Source organism: Dysidea avara, chromosome 1 (genome assembly GCF_963678975.1).
Source record: "Dysidea avara chromosome 1, odDysAvar1.4, whole genome shotgun sequence".
NCBI lineage: Eukaryota > Metazoa > Porifera > Demospongiae > Dictyoceratida > Dysideidae > Dysidea > Dysidea avara.
In genome coordinates, this window is record NC_089272.1 from 55,574,224 (window position 1) to 55,593,515 (window position 19,292).

Genomic DNA, 19,292 nt, shown 5'->3' on the forward strand with positions numbered 1-19,292 from the left:
GGCTTTGTCAAGATCCTCTTGAAAATTACTTTGGCTGCCAAAGGCAACGTGGAGGTAGACATTAAAACCCAAATGTCAGTGATTTTTGTAAGAATAGTCAGGCACTGAAACTAATCAATTCTGTTTGTGGAAGCATTTCAAGAGGAAATTGCCGTGGCAAGAAGCAGTCTATAGATATAGAGCAGGAGAGCAGGCCACTCTAGAAACAGTGCAAGACTAAATGTAGGGACAAATCTTATTCTAAGCTTATAAAGCCACCAAGAGTGTTCAAAAGCAAATTGAAGTTACTGGCAGCCAAAAAGGTTTTTAAAAAGTCATTTGCTCCAAGAAAAGAATTGTTTACAGCTTCAAAATATTTGGATATTCCTGTACAGAAAGTTGTTACTGTTGATATGCCTGCCAGTTCAAGCGATAACCCTAACAGTAATGATGTGCCAGCACCAGTACTTAATGAAAAAGCAACATCAGATGTGACAGAAGCCTCCCATGAATCTTGCTCGAATGATCAGGTGAAAAGTCATAAGCATCAGCAAACTTCTGCAGAAGTAGACATTGTTGAAATGGATGAAAAGGATACACTTCCTGGCAGTCACGATAGAAATGATGTGACAGAAATGGACATATCATTTGAGCAGAAGGCCCATTCTACTGATGATGATATGATTAGTGAGTCACTAGGACCAGGACCTTCAGAGGAAGAATTATCAAGGTGTTGTACCATTACTTTAACACGTCATGATTTCTGGACTTTAAAAGATACCGGATGGTTAAATGACCAAGTAAGGCTATTCGTGATGTAGTACTTATTGTTTATGTGTTGCCATTTTCTTTTGCTAGGTGATAAACTGCTACATGAAATTAGTAGCTGAGGCCAACACAGATGTCTACGTATACAGCACATTTTTCTATCCAAAGCTTGTACGTTTTGGTTCCCAGGCAGTGTGCCGGTGGACAAAGGAAACTAATTTATTTAGCAAGAGGTTGTTGTTGGTTCCAGTGCACCTTGGAGCACACTGGTGTTTAGCAAGCATAAGCACAGCTGACCTACAGATTGATTATTATGACTCGCTGCATGAACCAAATCCAGCATGTTTGGAAGCATTAAAATCATATATTTTAGAGAAATCATCCAACTGTGCCTCTACCACGGAATGGAATTGCTCTACTTTGCTAGGTGTTCCACAACAGACAAATAATTCAGACTGTGGTGTGTTTGTATGTAGAATTGCTCAGTGCCTGGCTAACAAAACTTCTTTCAACTTTAGTCAATGTGATATGGCTAGCATTAGGCGACAAATGGTATTAGAATTACTTCTGCAAAAGCTGTTGCCTTAAATTCCATTTTTATTATCAATTAATTAATATTTCGCTTGTATCATGTACTGTGTTGTTGTAATCACAAAATAAAGTTGTGTTATGCATAGCATTGCAAATGTTAATAATATAATAATAAATTATACTATAAGCTGCTATCATACAAGTCTCTACGTAAGCTTTTTGACAACTGTGTACTCTTTTTTGCTGACTGCTTAAATTTCTCCATCCAAAAGCTCGCATATGAAAATCCACGGATAGTCACATAAAGCTGCACTATTTCCTTAAGATGTGCACTATGTACCTCCTTCTCACCAATCTCGAAATCTGCAGTGGAAATCAGCCAATAAAATACAACATCATCACTGGAGATAACTTTTTCAACAATCTCCTCTTTTTTTTCCAGCTGCTGGGTTGCTACCAAGTAACATTTTTAGGCATTCTCTCACTTCTTCTTCTATTGCAATAAACAATATATATAAATGTTGTTTCTTTAACATACCATAGCCCACCTCTATCTAGTGCTAATGTCCATTCTTCAGAACTGCCACATTCACTATGCTCTTCGGGTGTGTCCTTTGTTAAAGCCATCAGGCACAATACCATCTCTTCCTTAAGCTCATGTTTACTGCGTTCGATTTTCTTACGTAAATGTCTACAAACATAGCCGGCAGCATAACGAAGAGCATTGCCTTCGCGTTTTGTTACAGCTGGTGCTGGATCAACCTTGGTTTCAGCTGTACACCCTGCAGTGTACAATATAAGGAAACATTATTGCTTGGACAGAACGGCCAACCAAAAGTAAATTTGATTGGCCATTTTTGAAATTGCATGGCCATAAGATAGAGGTGTACTATCCTGGTGTGCGAAGCACACCCCGCAGTGCGAAGCACAAGCCTTTTAGGGGGGTCTGGGGGCATGCCCCCCCCCAGGAAATTTTTGAAAAGGATCATTTTGAGATTGAAATCTGAGACCACTTTCAGCTACTTATACTGAACTTTATGCACATACATTTTACAGAGAATCAATGTGTTTATTAGTAACACATGTACAAAATTTGTATTGCTGCATACATATTTTACAAACAAAATTATAAAAAAATGTATTGTACAGTCAGTTTGTAAACTTAGCTGGGCTAAATGCTTTGTTACAAGTGGTGTTGGGTCTACACAGATTGAATTATAACGATCCAACTAGTTATTGTTAAAGCTTCTCTTGTGAATTGCAACTTACTCTCGAACTTGCCGTGTGCAGAACACTTTTATCACCTGACTTTCATTCCACTCTCTCCAGCCAGTGCATTCTCTACATGTTCTAACCACGAAATGACCATCTTATACTTAATATCGTACCTCCACTTCGCAAATATTACCTTCTTTTCTTCTCCTGGAAAGCGCTACTCGTGTAGACGGCGTAGTGATCGCTTCTTTTTCACAACATCGACTGTAACCCACAATCGATGATTGGGGTAAACACGAGGTGCAATGTTTTAGCTTACGCATGCGCATCGAGTTGAAGCTTCGACGGGAACAAGACTTCACGTAGCGATAAAGTAGCTTCGGTAAGGAAAGGCAACGATACGATAATAATAATAACTATAATAATACATGTTATAAAGACAAATAATAAAGAATTACAGTTGTGAAAATTTTGATCGGCACAAATGACCGACCAACGGCTACATTGATCGGTCAGCAGCATCACTTGGTCGGAAAATGGCCGATGGCCGACCGTTATATTGTACTCTGCCCTGTCACATGATCACCAATGTATCCCCTGAACAAAATATCAGTTAAATGCTGATACAGGATAGGTGTAGCAGCCACATTAGCGGAGTCCAAAAAATTTACCCAGTCCTCTCGAAATTTCTCTGAAGAGCGCAACAGAAAAAAGTTTCTCCAAAGTTTCTCACGGTTGCATGATTTCTTCTTACAAGAGCTCATTGCCTGTTTCAGGTCTTCTGACAATTTCAAAACAAATGTTGTAAAACAGTTACTGTTGGCAGCATCAAGACACCAGTCCAACAGAATCTGTGCCGCTTTTCTTGCTTCAATTGCTTCTAAGGCCATTATTTTAAATGAATCATCATTCAATACGCTTCTGAGTACTTCCACAAAAGCATCTTTTGCTTTGGGACCTGCATTGAAAGAAAAAGACAGTATGGTATAGCATAGTAAGGTATAGCATAGTAAGGTATATATTATTTATGGGTATAGCTAATGAATGGCTACATCAACATAACTTGCACACAAACAAGGCCAGGCCAGGCACATCAGTGATTGAATGTTTAAGCTGTAAAAATGCCCAAATTTTGCTACCAGCGCTGGTTGTTTATTGTTAGCTATAATGACAACGAACCAGCATCGTCATTTCCATCGGATTCTCCGCTCTTCCGCTTCGAGCTCTTCTTTCTAGCACGAGTTCTTTTACGAGTTCCAGCATTCGCCATTTTATAAAACACGGACTGAATTACGGAATTACGTTACACTAAACTCGCGATACTACAACGCTGAGTGAACTTGTTGATAGGTGTTGATTGCCTCCGTTTCCAATCCCGGGTAAGGTATATATTATCTATGGTTGAGGTAAGTACACCAGCCATTCTCCACTTTTAAATTAGGTGAACGGTGATCGCAGGCAGGGGTAGAATGTGTTTATCTGCACTCACCAGCATTGACCGGTGAGGAAAGCTGGAGACGGTAATCGTATGGATCACGTGATGAGTAGAGGAGATATTAATGAAGACTGCCCCGTGGTGAAGGGGACGAGACTGGAAATGAGGTTATTTGTCTAGTCAATGCAGTGCAATAGCTCAATGGATGAGAAGTATAATAAAGGTACAGTATATGGTACGTACAAACCTACACAATACACACTATCATGTGTATAACTTACTGCTCTACAGTTCATAATCTATACACAGGGTCAAGGCTGGGGGAAGTGTCCAGGCAGCCCAGGCAAGAGCCTGACCAATATTTTACTGTCACAGTAAATTATCCATGAACATTTACCACCATCATTTGATGTTTCCCCCAGCCCTGAGGGTAGATCTAACAAACTCCTCAACAGGGTCCATTACCACTGATAATTAGTTTAGAGTAGATGGGATCCTGTAGTGTTGAGCATATTATGTACACTAACACAACACTTAGTATTTGTGACCCGCTAAGTAAAAACTGGACGTTTTCTCAAAAATCTATTTTGCCATAGAATTACACTGGGTATAAATATGTGTGCTGCATGAAAATTTATGCACGCTTTAAGGTGGCTGGGAACAGTTTCCGTATGGCTTCACCATGAAATTTACAGGGCCTAAAACAAGCAAGCTATCTTCACGAAGTGCATTGTACTAACAGAAATCTATGAAGCAATTTGTTCTCTACTGTTTACAACAAACAGGAGCTCTCTGGGATGCGTGTAGCGCAAGTTACAAATTTAGCCCTTCAGAGTGAACTCTTTCTCAGCGCTTGGCGCTATGGGGCTGGATTCGCTGTTAGACACTATTTACCTGATTATCTATCATTGTGCGGAGCTACTTTTTCTACCAGGTCTTTAGTTCACGTGTTAATTCTACCCATGTCACACAAAGATTTGAAACAGGTTTTTAAAAAATTCACCACTGCCAGGCAGAAACTAATATTAAAAATCGGCTTCCGCACAATTGCAGCTTATTTACTACTGCTTGCCCATCCAAAATTCGACAGTCGTATCTTGAAAAACCGGCAACTAGTTCATTTTTGTATGGAGGCTTGTAATAATAGCACACGGCGATCTTGTTAAATGTGTGCTTACGCAACATAATTATATTCATTTGCAAATGACAGGAACTGGTGGTCAACCACAGTAATGATTATATTTAAGCCTCATAGCTAATGTGATTGCTTGCATAACACTGTTGAAACCTTATGAAAACTGTTCCGAGCCACCTTAACTGCATTCGTATGCACTGAAATTAAGCTCAAATCAGTAAAACCTATATACCACTGGATTCGCCTGTTTATGGAGAGTAAGAAAATCTTTATTTCGTGTTTGTACACCAAAGAATATGTGAGTTATGGACGTTTATTTACTATACAGAAAAACAGCATTAATGGTTGTCATTTCTTAGTTGGAATGGCCTTTTTCTTTGTTAACACGGAGGAGTACAGGGAGTACTATACCTTGATCGATTTGCCAGTTCATGGTGCACAGATTGAGCCAGGTCCCATCTTCATAGCTTGTATCAATCATGAGTTATGATTGATTATCTAAGCACCTGTAATTTATTTTCCATATTGTTGCTGTACAAATTGAGTTTATCACGGTTCCAACTGTCAAGCGCTATAACTCCAAGACCATTCATCATTAAAGGCTGAAACTTTGGCTGTCCACTCTTTTGTTACTGTAGATTACAGAGATGCGGAATTTGAGGGATGTGCAAAAATGGCCGGTTTTTGCTCAGCAGGTCACATTAATGTACACACACAATACATGACCTGTTTTCCCTGACCAAGTCACTTGTAATTACTTTAATTGTTTCATTTTGTTTAGTAGTCTTTTACCTGATGAAGAAATGATCATTAGAACATTATTTAGGGTCTTGTAATAACCAATGGTATATATACATTTCAAGGAGGTGACACTCAGGCACTCACTGTTGGTTGATCTGCATCAAAGTCAAAGGCCGAGTCATTGGTCAAGGGTAAAGAATTTTTGACCAACAATCAAAAAGTACTAAAATGTCATCGCTTAGTCACCGGTCAAAGATTGAAAATGACTTTTAGTCACAGGTAAAAGTGAAATTTCAGCAGGTCAAGACTTTGACCGTGGTTGCAGATCTAACCTACAGTGTGTACCTATGTTACACCACTTTGCATTTGTTGAGAGACATTCAACTGGTCAAACTTGTACTGTAATGTATCCAGTTGGTCCTGTCCATTCCCTTAGTTCTCCATTACATTTATGTACACGTAGGTGACCTCTCTGATTTGACTATTAAATATTAAAATGAAGCTTTCAATCACTAAAAGTGATTACATAAAGTATGTAGCATATCACACGTGGAGGGTTCTCCATTTCTATTAGAGGCACACACAGCTAACTATATTGTAGTTCTTTAACGGTACGACTTCATAATTAATTGCTTGAACTCTCGTTACACTTAATATAGTTTTTTTTCCAAATACACAGTCTTAATTCCTGTTTGAAAGTGTGTGTATTGGAAAGTATTTCTCTTGGTTAACTGTAACAATGTATTTGTTACTATTTAAAACCAATTGCAAAGAGCCTGCAATGCTAGAGTAAATGCGTGAACTACTGAAAGGCTATAGGTGATGTCATATCATTTCTTTGTTACATAATAGTGTAATACTTATATCAGTGTGGTGTGCTATTTTACAAAAGAAGGACAGACAAATACATTAGCAGTGTCAACAGTGTGCACAGTGTTTGCATCGCATCACTAGCAGCAGACAAATTGTTTTCAATAACAAACTACACTGAGGACTTGTGTGAGTAATGTGCAAGTTTTATGTCTCGTGGTGAATGGTGTTGATTTCTAAACACTTTTGTGGTTAGGTGTGGCTATAAAAGGCAAGAAAAACAAAACAAAAAACTGGAGTCCAATAGTCCATTCCAGTGAATGGATGTACTCCTGTAATACCATCATTCATCTCTTGTTTCACTACTATAGATCCCTACTTCATTTTTAAATCAACAGCTTAAAATTTTTAAAGTTTTTTTGTTGTAGCACAGCTAGCTACAGTGTAACTTGTGACTGTTCTATTTCATACATGACTGTTATAATATTATTAGAGTGACTACTGTATTAGAGGAATCTCGCAACCAAGGGGTTTGCAGCTAGCCAGACCAATAAGGGTTGAGATCATCTTGTTTATTGTGAAGTAAATAGTAGACTGTTAAGAGATGTGGTCTTTGCACTCTATCGCTATTAGTCCACCTGAATCTTAATTTGATAGGTGTGGTCACGAACCTAGGATCCCAATCACGAAGTTGCGGATATCTAGCCAGTATATACTTCTTGTAGTAGCGCCAGAACTGAAGTGCTTCTGAAATCCAGCTCTGAAATAATTCTGTAGTATCTACTCAAAACAGTAATTGTCTTAGTAATTGTCTTACTGTTGTGTAATTGTTACATCATGTTGTGTTTACAATGTTGTTTGTAGGTGTGTGTACTATTTGTGTTTGACTGGAATGTGATGGAAATGAGACATGACCGACTTAATGGAGACAAAATTATGTGTGCATCAGTGATCAGTCAAGGTGTGTGTGTGTTTGTTGTGTGTATGTATATATGTGTGTTTGTACAGACTGTTGTCACTAACAATTTCTTTTGTTTGTGGCCATTGAGGTATGTACCTTATAAATATTTGAAAAATGTCTGTTCACCTTTTGTTGGCCGATTTTCCAGTGGGCTCCATTTCTTTGTATGGCTGCAACCAACACGAAGTTTGAGGATTAATACTGACACCCGGCTGATTAAATGGGAGTCTGGTGGGAGTATGCACTGAAAACCAGAGAATTTTAGAAAAGGTACAATAAAGTGATTTAAGTAGATACGTACGCTATATGAATGATGGTATTACTAGGAAACTGATCCCTAACTTGGCATGTAACAATTATTTTACCTAATGCCAAAGTACAGTAGGGATTTTGTCACAGGTAATGTTGTATTCATACCTTCCTTTCAATAGTTTTCATCACTAGGATCCCATTGTTTAATTTTGTTGTGATATTAGGGTGACTGCTTTATTAGAGTATCTCAAGTGGGCTAGCGTACATGATATTTTCAAGAGGTGTAGTCCTTCCATGCCTTCTCTACCAGAAAGAGGTGTGGTTAAGGGGCAGTGCTTAATTATTGTTGGTGTTGTTAGATCATGAAAGGGTGTGGTCAGTCCTAACATACAGCTACAATTGCTGTAGATAGTAGAGAAATGTACAGGAAGTATAATACTGTATTATCTATCTGAGTATGGTGTCTACACAGCAGAATGAGTGCTTCAAATATTTTTTTGGCATCTAAATTATTAAAAGTGATGATACAGAAAATTAATGCATTGATATGGTTTTTGTATAAATATGACAACTGGCATATCGTATAACAATAAATAGTGGCGAAACTAATAATTGGAAAATTGCTATGATATTGCAGTCAACAAAAAAATATTTGGTGAAATGCTCTCACAGAAATATTGGTGGTGCATCATTGCATGCGAGGTTGTATGTGGTGTAAGGTGATAGAAGGGTGAAGCATGCATGTTGTAGAATCCTTCTTGTGCTGAAATGTTATCTTATGGATTTGGTCACTGTATGTATCTTGTCAGGTCATCCCAGTCTGATCCACTTTATAGAAGAATATCTGAGTCTTGTTTAGTCTGTACCCCCTCCTTTATGTGTGAAGGGGTGGGTGTTGTTAGGTCCTGCTGCAGTCCAATTTCTTTTGTGGGCCACTCCTACTTATCAGTGTCATGTATTTCTGTGTGTAGGTAATGTAGAGCCTCACCCACTTATCAATGGCTGTGTACAAATTCATGTCATTGTCTGCAAGCTTACATGTAGCCATACCACTAATTGAATATGAGTTCTAGTCTCACAGAGCCACACCCATTTGATCATGGAACCACATTAATTTACTAGTAAGATGTGTATCCATGAAGCCACACTTGGTTTGTTGTAACTTACTTCAACAACTGCTATCAAAAGCTTAGACACAGGGTAATGATAATAATATTAAATTTGGCAGTTTGGTGATTAATCACCAGTTTGTCAAATTTAGTTTACCACCAAATTTTGTTGTTATGTGATGAAGGAAAAGCAAGGAGCAGAGAACAGACACTGATTGGAACACCTAAAGACACATATCACTAGTTAGTTTGTTATTGTGGTGGTCACTGGTCATACACTACACTGTTTAGCCTCTAGCTTTGCAGTAAGGCAGGTAGACTAAAATTTCAGTTTGTTTGTTTTTTTAATGCTATACACGAAGACTCCTCCGTAAAGGTACTTTTAGTTGCATAAGATGTTTCTATGAGGTTGTTTTGGTTAGCAATTTGGGGGGTGTGTGTCTGTCTGTCTGTCACTTGTGAGAGGGGTGGGGGTGATCCCTATAATATAGTCTACAATACATACTGTACTGTATGATACAATACTTATGGTTGATTAGGTTTACCTTTAGACTTTAATTGTGTGTCTGGTAATACAAAAACAATTCTCTGCCTCTTGATGCAATTTGAATATGATTTATGGAGCGTCTGTGTATATAGAAAAGAACAAAGGTTACACAACTACAGGGTATTGGGTCACTATATAGCATATATTGAATTGTAAAGAAACAGTATTGTAAACTCGGAAATTTTTGCAATATTTCACTGTTATGATCTCAGTCAGGATTTTCGTATTTTAGGTCTCAATTCGACAGCTACAAATGGTCTGCACTGTTTTTTACTTCAAGATTGCTGAAGTGCATCTGAACCATAGATAATTATTTACGTATGGCTGAAACAAGTAGCTGTAGTACGGTAGTGGCAATCTCTGTGTGAGGCATAGTCTAGTCTTGCAATATGCTAGCTTCATTTGTGACCCACTCTCACTTCAATAACATATCAGGAATGTGTGATACTGTTTGTAGGCTTATGTGGAATCCACATATCCCTACAACACTATCACACACCAGGAGCCACACTCCAGTGGAGTGAGTAGTACATGCAAATTATCATGTGGTAAAATTTCACGGTAGCTTTACTAACTGTGAAGACCATGAAAATTACGTACTGTGAAAAATTCCGGGTATAAGGTATATACTTGTACTGTTGACTGTCCTCACTGAAACCACAGCAATTTTAACATGCCATCACGTTACATTTATTGTTCAAAACAAATATTGCAAACGGGCGTTACTATTCAGTGGACTGGACTACTGGACTGACATATTTTTGGTTTTCACACATTCTATGGTTGGATTTATGGGGACTTGCTAGTAAGCACCCTTAGGGAACCTGCAGCCTACTTCTAAATGCTGAAAACGAACAGTGGAATATGCGAAAACTGTCTCTTAATAATTTCGCTATTATTATACAACACTTATTCCTTACCCTGGTGTGTAATGCTGTAGGCAGTGCAGGGAATGTGACAGCAATAGTTAACCAGCGATCAACTTGCCAGTAGACAATATCCTTCGAGATATCCTTAGCAAGCTTGAGGAGCAAGTTAGTCTTGCATGGCCAGTTCTCTAGTTCAGTACAGGAGCTTACCAATTTGATTTTTCAGCACCGGCGCTTAGCTATAATCTTTAATTGATAAGGCCCTGCACTGAAACAGAAGTCTATAGCAGCGAGACTAGCTTGCTCCTCAAGCTTGCTCTAAGGATATCTCGAAGGATATATTGTCTACAGGCAAGTTGAGCACTGGTTAACTAATGCTGTCACATTCTCTGCACTGCCTGCAGCATTACTACACACCAGGGTAAGAAATAAGCGCTGTATCGTGGCATAATGTAAATTACAGTTTTCGCATATTCCACTGCTCATCTTCAGCATTTAGAAGTGTGCCCTAAGGGTGCTTACTAGCAAGATTCCATAAATCCAACCATAGAATGTACAAAAACCAAAAATATGTCAGTCCAGTAGTCCAGTCCAGTAGTACAGTCCACTGAATAGTAACGCCCTATTGCAAACAAGACATCTGCTACTAGGAAGTAACATCATTCATTATAGTCAGTATAATTTGAGTACATATTATCAGTGTGGTGTGAAACTTAGCCACAAACTTCCTTACCATTGCAGCTACTGTCTCATTTGACCATATTTAGTATTGTTTACCTAAAGTTGTGAAAGGGAAACCAAACAATGCATGGGTGTGACCAAACATTACAAACCACCTTGTGTATTTAATTCATACAGTTATTATACTTGAGGGATATTATTCTCTACTTTGTTGGAATATACACTCTATGGTAGAGTACTAAGTTTGTTCTTTCTTCAAAAGTACAATTAGTCCTGCGGTGTATACAGCTAAAATCAGATACAGTAAGTTGTGAATATTTTGGGACAATCACACTGTGACAATCTCCTTAAATTTCAGTTGGTCCCAAAGTGTCCATTATATAGATGTTTCAGTGTATAGAGTGTTTGTGTTAGTGTACATGATCATGAGTGTATACACTATTGGTGTGTGTTCATGTGTCTGCTCTTAAAGTGTTACTTGTGTAGATACGTATGTATACACTGTAGGGAGTAGTTTAAAATATTGTCCATCATGTGTATTATTTGTCCTGTGAATTTCTTCCCTGTAGTTACAAAACTCAGTCAGTCCAGATGTCACCAAGTCAGATTTTGTTGTAGTATTTGCTACACTTCTGAAGGACCCTGAGGCAAAAAGCAAGAGCAGCTACTTCTAACAGGTTAATGTGATTGTTTTGTGAGAGTGTAATTTAATCTTTTTTATGATGCTGTTTTGGAGCAGGTAAAACAGGTATGATTTTTGAAGCACGTGACATTATGCTTTGATTATTGCTTATGATTCTTTGTTGTGAATAATTAGTTCCCGTTTATTTTAGTGTACACACATTTAGACTACTGAAATCCAAATACCTCACTAACAAGAACACTATTCCCTCACTCCTGTATTGTATGTTAGTAAATTTGTATGTGTTGTATTACAGAGTTCTGTGAGGTCATCTTGAACCACCTCATGTGGTGTATCCAGTCACTGGTCACTGATGTCAACCAACACATCAAGTCAGTCCTCACCTTCATGATTATGGGACTATCCCCTATAATGGTCTTATTGTTGGGAAGGAAAAGTTAGTTTGTTTAGTTTTGAAGAGATGTCGTGTTTCTCACATGTTGTATTATTTATGACGACATATACTGTACTTGTTTCTTTCCCCCTCCAGCACAACTGAACACCTGCTGTCATATTCCTTACTCGACTGAAGGACGGGGTGAGTATGATTACTATATATAAACCAGAGAATGTGTCATAATTCATCCTGTGATCTTAAAGAAATGTGATGCCAAAATATTTGAAGGGACAGATTGTATATCCTTGTTAAATATGTCCCAGGGCCTTACATCAGTACAGTACATTACCGTAGATTGGAAAATATTCGACAGTAAGAATATTTCGTAATTGCCTCAACCAACAAAAATAAATTACACAAAATATTTTCGCTCTTGGATATTTTCTATTTGTGAAATATTTTTTTGGAGGTTAAACCGTTGAAACACTTGAGGAATGTATGTTGTTGGAAATGGAAGACTGATGGCCTATTATCAGTGTCCAATATCTACCAGAATAAGTTTGTATGCCACTGTAGCTGCAATTTTATTATAATTATAGTGTCTAGTGGTCAAAGCTGACCTACGTATAGCCTTGCCTATATCTCCGTCCGACACAGCTGGGAATGAATTGCATGTTCATTGTACCTGTTATCGATTTTATCTTATCTTTCGCGCTTCTTTCTGGCACACGAAACACATAGGAACTACTACGACTACAGATAGTAAAGAGTGTGCCGTTATACTACTACAGTGCTAACTTCTCAGCCCAACAGTGTGTTGACCACAAATACAGCATCAATGTGAATAGCCCCATGTTTAATTATTTGCTGTACAGAAATATTCACTGGTAAAATATTTTGTGATTTGGGCTGTTCGCAAAAATATAACACATCAAATTTATTTTATAGCTAAATTATCTTGAACAAAAATTTCCTGATTTATAGTACTTCCTAAACAAGCCTTAACATCTGGTACAATACTTTGTTGTGTAATGTGACATCATAGAGTAATGATGTAATAATCAGGAGTACACTCTAGTGATCTGTAATAATATTGATAATGTGATAATCGTATCGCAGTAGTTCATTATTGTGATATGATAATAGCTTGTGATTATCGTGAGCATCAATATTATACATTCTTACCTCGCCGGAATTACTCGAACAATTGAAGCATTCATTTGTTTATTCAATTATGTATTCTAATTGTTTTCTGAGATATTGAACTTTGTTATATTTTGGCATGACATATACACTGTATGCATTTGGGTATACAAGATGTGCCTTTACCGTATTTATAGAAAATAAGTAAAATTAGTGCTACAGTATGCATCTTATCATTTGGATTTACTATCGTGGTAACTATCGTATTGTGATGCAATTATTGTGATAAATCGATATAGTTGCAAAATTTTTATCACACATCACTAGTACACTGCTGTATAAATAGAGTCCTTGTTTTTCATCCCAAAACTTACTGAAGACACAGTGTACTGGCATAGCTGTAATTTTCTCTACTGGTACACATTTAAAGTGTTCTATTATCACTACAGTACATCCAAAATTTATTGTCAGACCAATATGTGACTGGATTTTGAAAAATCATCCTTGTGGGCGCATTGCTAATTCAGAGAAAAACGTATTTTAATAATTTAAAGCTTTGTTACTCACCAGCTTTGGTGGCTACACGTATGGATTTTTCACCAAAGATGGAGCAATTCACAACCTTTAAGAGCACCTGGTGGCCAAGTAGAGTTTTCTGCCATTTTAGATAGGTTTTTTCACCAGTGTTGCTGTATCATGAGTCCTCAAAAAGGGGTGGAAGTGGGGGGTGGCGGGGCGGGCAAGAGATAGACTACAAAATGGACGAGAATGGTAATTGAAGGCACCAGACCACAAAATAGCCCGTCAGGGCAGGAAATAGGCTGTTCACAGACCTGTACAGACGTCTGGTGTGGTTATATAAGCTGCCAGAAAACAGTCCACCAAAAGCAAACCTGACAATTTGAAGGTGAGTTTGATATGGAATCGTTAGCCTGATAGTACAGCAACTTCATGTTGGTGTTCTCACTTTTGGCTCTTGTGCCCATATGGTCGATTTAGCTAAATCTGTTGTTTGTTATAGCTGGTGATAGCATCACAGTTTCTGTGTAACATGTGCCAATTTTAATATTTTGTGGGTGCTGTAACCTACAAATATTAATCCAAATGAACAGAAAAATTATATAGTATGAAAATTTTCCGATTCACAGTAGCAGGTAACAACGTTATGTGGTAAGGCACCACAGAAACGCTAACAGGCAGTCAATTCTCACCTCATGACCTTTTCTGAAATGGTGAATTTAGTAAGTGTATCTGTTTATCAATTGTCCTCAGTTGTTCTCACTTCATTACAGTTAATATTAGCCATGGTTTCTTGCTAGTCATACTTGCAGTATAAGTTTTGCATTGTATACTTCCATTTAGTTACTGACATGCACTACTGTATTTCACTGGTCTGGCGAAATCATCGAAGTTCAATGGCTTTGCTAGTGCTGCACTGCCCTTTTAATATAAAGTGTGAAACTGTAACACTGTCAGCCATAAACGAGTGTTGTGATGGGTTTTTTTTTTATTAGCTTGTAGATATCCTTACCCTGGTTCATGTAGGCCTCAATACCCTCATAGGATTGAGCATTTCCTGTAAAATATTATGAAGTTTTTTTGCTATGTATTATTATTGTACAGTGTATGTATTGACCAGTTCCCAAGGTGTCCTTGTTTTACTGTACATCCACACATTAGCAACCAAATACTGTAATAGAACAGTCACTCATTCTATTCAGATAATCAAGGTGTACAAGATAACTGAATATTTACTGTACTGTGTATTGTACAGGATCACAATGAAGATGCAGCGGCTAGTATTTATGACTGGACAGTGTGTGTGGCAAGTGTGAGACTCTCAGACCACCCAGAGCACATCACTGTGCAGTGCAGTAGGTGAGTGTCTTGTCTGTCAGTGTGTATGTCCCTCCATAATAACATTATAGATATGTTCGGAAGATGGACCATAGTTGTCCATGGGGAGGAAGATGATCAGTGTGCTACTTGTGGTGACTTTAGTTAACAACTATGTTGGAGATAGTTCTCATCTCATCTCATTTACACTCAACGTATACACAATGAGCCTTATTCATGATTACAAAAAGTGATGTCATAATCGGTGATGGTAGAGACTATGCAGTCAACAAAATAAATGTTTTTAGTAGTTTGTTCAACTTGGAATCATTAGATAATAATGGTAAGAGGTAGTAAACATATTGTGTCAGTGTGAAATTGGAGTACGTAGTGATAGCAGACCAAAGTTACAGGGTCGGATTTTGAGGGGGGGGGGGGGGGACCCCTTCCTTAAATTAGTACACTTGACCAATAAAACTCTAAGTTTTCTATGTGCATCAATACCAACACAAATAATGTCTATGTAACTATACCTATTGTTCAACTCTGTTCTAGGAGAGTGTAGCTGCTGTTTCTTCAACAGTTCTTCCAAAAATAGGTTTTGATTGTGGGTTGCATCTCCAGTTACAAAAGTTTTAATTATGGATTTTGTTTATGATTAAAATTGTTTTCCACTATGGCTATGACAGGTGATTAGTGTGGTTTTTACCATAGTTCCACTGAAAAACTGCTAAAAATGCTGCAGATTCACCTTTGGGTCTAATTTTCAAAAGTTTTCTTGGGGGGGAGGGGGTGGCGAATTCCTCCTGACCCCCAGATTGGCATGCTTCACATGCTAGTGTGCTTCTAATGTAGCCATTATTCCAAAAAGCTAATTTAACCATGGATACTACATGCATCTTACCACTAGGGCTTGTGAGAAGGCTTGATATCTTCTCCTAGTTACCTATGTTCCTGTCCAACTTAGCCCCCCTACCAACTCTTGGAAAATCCTAGATCCTTCCCTAAGTTATGTATTAACTGGTATGCTAATACGCTCTGCTTCATTGTACTGGAAGTATGTATAATATTATATGCCTCACCTGTGTCTTTCTTTACGTTATCATAACATAATGAATTGCCATCTCTTCCAATACCTCTCTGTATAGCATACCCCTACTAGTGCTGCCATTTTTGTTTTGTAATATGTAATTGTAGAGAAGGTTCATATGTTTACAATTCCATAATTCCATACCACACACGTGTGTGTCATCTTGACTACACATAATGCCATGTACCATTCAGGCTAGAGACATACCCCACACACACACACACACACACACACACACACACACACACACACACACACACACACACACACACACACACACACACACACACACACACACACACACACACACACACACACACACACACACACACACACACACGCACACAACACACACACACACTCACGCACACACACACACACAATAACATGTGCATACATACTGCTGTATAGAATCATACACACACCATGTGTGTATGTACATACAGTTTCACTTTGAAGAATTTCGTTATTCTTGGTAGCCAATACTACGAGGCTATTCGTACACGCATGTTCACACATCAGTTTGTACTGTATGTGTGTACAGTTCATCTCATTCAGTTTATTATCACTAGTACATACACTCCATTAGGATATTGACCATTCTACTATTCTATTGGACAAGTGAGTGTGATACAGTGGTTAGTGTCTACTGATTATATGCAATCGTAACACTGTAATGTACAGTACTGTGTTGTCTTAATGTTAGTAAGTTGTTTTTTTTACATGTTGTGTTTGCAATGTTATTTTTAGGTGTGTGCTCTCCTTTGAGTTTGACTAGAATGAAGTAGAGATAAAATAATTTGGACTTACTTTCATACGTAACTGAATAAATGGAGACAGGCTACATCAGTAGTGGGTCAAGGTGTGTGTAGTGTGTGTGTGTGTGCATGTGCTTCATGGTACAGTGGATTTGTCACAATAACTTCAAACCCTGGTGTAGAGTCCGCAATCCGAAAAATAAACTTCTACAAACCAATCCCCCTACCATTGTGGGATGTTCATTGTAGTATCCCATTGCTTGATCCACCATGAAACCGGAGGTACGATTGTTGTCGTCACAGAAATATTGTTTTCAGTATCTCGCAAGATGCAAAATTTATTTTTAAAATTTCGTGCTCCACACAAAGGACCGGATGAAACTTGCTACTTAGCCAAATCGTATCCAGAGATGATGTAGTTGAAAAGTACGCACAGAAATAAGTAAATGATTTGCTGGGTGCCCGGCACAGGGTTGCTTTCTTTGAAAAAACAGACAAAGAGATACGAAGTTTCGAATTCAAACTGCCCTACCACCCAGGGCGAGAGAAGCCAACTCTTCCTCATAGTGTTTTGATACGGTTGGGTGCATAGTCTGTCTATGCTGTTAGTTTGGAAAAGATCTGAGACTTCTCACCATCTGGGTGACGAGCGTCAAAATGTTCTGCAGCATCAAAGAATTATGTCGCGCTTTCTAGCCATTTCCAGCGCTTCTGCAGCTACAACAACCATCAATTATAAACTAAAACTATGGCAAAAGATGTCCCTGAACGTTTGGTAGCAGCAGTTGTCAATTATTATTTCATCCACGGCTTCCACGCTTCGCTCTAAGCTATGCATCAAGGGAGGCAGCAAAATCGTCCAAATTTGACTTCACCTCTCACACTTCAAATCTTTACTACATCACCATTATGCTACAAAACATCCAAAACCAAACCGAAAAAAAGCACAAAATCTTTCATTTTTGATTCGAGCTGGGTGGAGCTCCTGGTGAGCTGCTGGTATACTGCATCATATGAAATCACAGAACACCAACTACTACTACTACCAAACGTTTTGATCCATCATTTATCATCATTCTAAACAAAATTAAGTGACCAGTGTGGCATCAGAAGTACTGGAAAGCACTTTGGTACCATTGAGAGAATCCCTTGAAATGACACACGAAAATTTTGACGTTCTTCACCCAGATGGTGAGAAGTCTCAGATCCTTTCCAGACTAACAGCATAGACAGACTATGCATCCAAACTTATCACATCACTATGAGGAAGAGTTGACTTTTCTTGCCTTGGCTGGTAGGGCAGTTTGAATTCAAAAATTTGTGTTTCGTTTTCTGATTTTTGAGAGAAAGCAACCCTGTGCCTAGAACCCAGTGAATTATTTGCTTATCACTGTGCGTACTTTTTAACTACATTAACTCTAGATAATATCTAGCTAAGCAGCAAGTGCTATCCTGTTCTTTGTGTGGAGCACGAAATTTTAAAAATAATTTTTGCTTCTCACGAAATATTAAAATCGATATTTCTGTGAAGACAACAATCGTGCCTCCGGTTTCATGGTGTATCTAGCAATGGAATACCACAATGAACATCCCACAATGGTAGGGGGATCGATTTGTAAAAGTTGATTTTTCGGATTGCGGACCCTACCTGGTGTCTAGTTATGTTGTTTTCAAGAAAATTTCCTCTACATGTAGTTGTTGGACCTGGTGTTAATTGTGATAGCAAATGTTAACTGTCCGTGTCTCACACAACAGGTAAGGTTCAGGTGGAACTTTTGAGTACCTGCACCTTAGCTAAAAGTCTATAACCTCCTGTCTATACCCATGAGACAAGGTACAGTCTCCTGGTGTACCCCCAGGAGGATATTCCTGGATTGAATCATAGCACCCGAGCCGTACACAAGTAGTCCAGTATTTAGGTGTGGCCATGTGTACATGATTTGAGTATGTGTGTGTGTGTGTTTATTGTTAGTAATAATATTATGTGTTTGTGTACGAATTAACCACGCCCACTCATATTCCACAGGTCAATGCTACTATGGTTCATGTCATGTATTAAGGCCGCCTCAGGCATCACAACCAGATTTTGCAGTATATAGTCTCACATGATCACGTGATTTATTGTTTAGCAAATCATTTAATTTTGTTGCTTTGATATGATCTTGTAATTTTTATTTTTGATTTATTTATTGTCACTGTTTAATTATTCAGTTTGGTACCATGTATTATCATTTTGGATGTGTATTGGTCGGTCTACAACTGTATTACGTTATTATACACACTGTAACACACACTACAGGCCCATACTATGATGTGATAGCTATAGACGTTTCATAAATTTATGCATGAAAAACATCTAGATCGTTAACGCATGCGCGTAGCTTCACATCATGTAGAAGGACCGAGACGTCTC

At 38.2% G+C, this 19,292-nt stretch overlaps 1 protein-coding gene and 2 long non-coding RNA genes across 4 annotated transcripts in view; 2 read left to right on the forward strand and 1 right to left on the reverse strand.

Moving 5' to 3' along the window:
* Window positions 1-19,292, forward strand: part of LOC136236465 (uncharacterized) — a 180,708-nt gene that overhangs the window by 103,492 nt on the left and 57,924 nt on the right. The gene's annotated exons all lie outside the window — the stretch shown is intronic.
* Window positions 2,327-3,057, reverse strand: LOC136236574 (uncharacterized). The gene is made up of 2 exons (XR_010692182.1): window positions 2,687-3,057; window positions 2,327-2,628 (listed from the first exon to the last, which is right to left on the reverse strand). It is a non-coding gene; the product is annotated as an uncharacterized lncRNA (long non-coding RNA).
* Window positions 14,566-19,080, forward strand: LOC136236610 (uncharacterized). Of its 2 annotated transcripts, none has more exons than XR_010692190.1 (4): window positions 14,566-15,374; window positions 16,711-16,759; window positions 16,872-16,983; window positions 18,906-19,080. It is a non-coding gene; the product is annotated as an uncharacterized lncRNA (long non-coding RNA). The 2 variants fall into 2 exon arrangements; XR_010692191.1 differs by having other exon boundaries at window positions 14,568-15,374; window positions 16,711-16,742.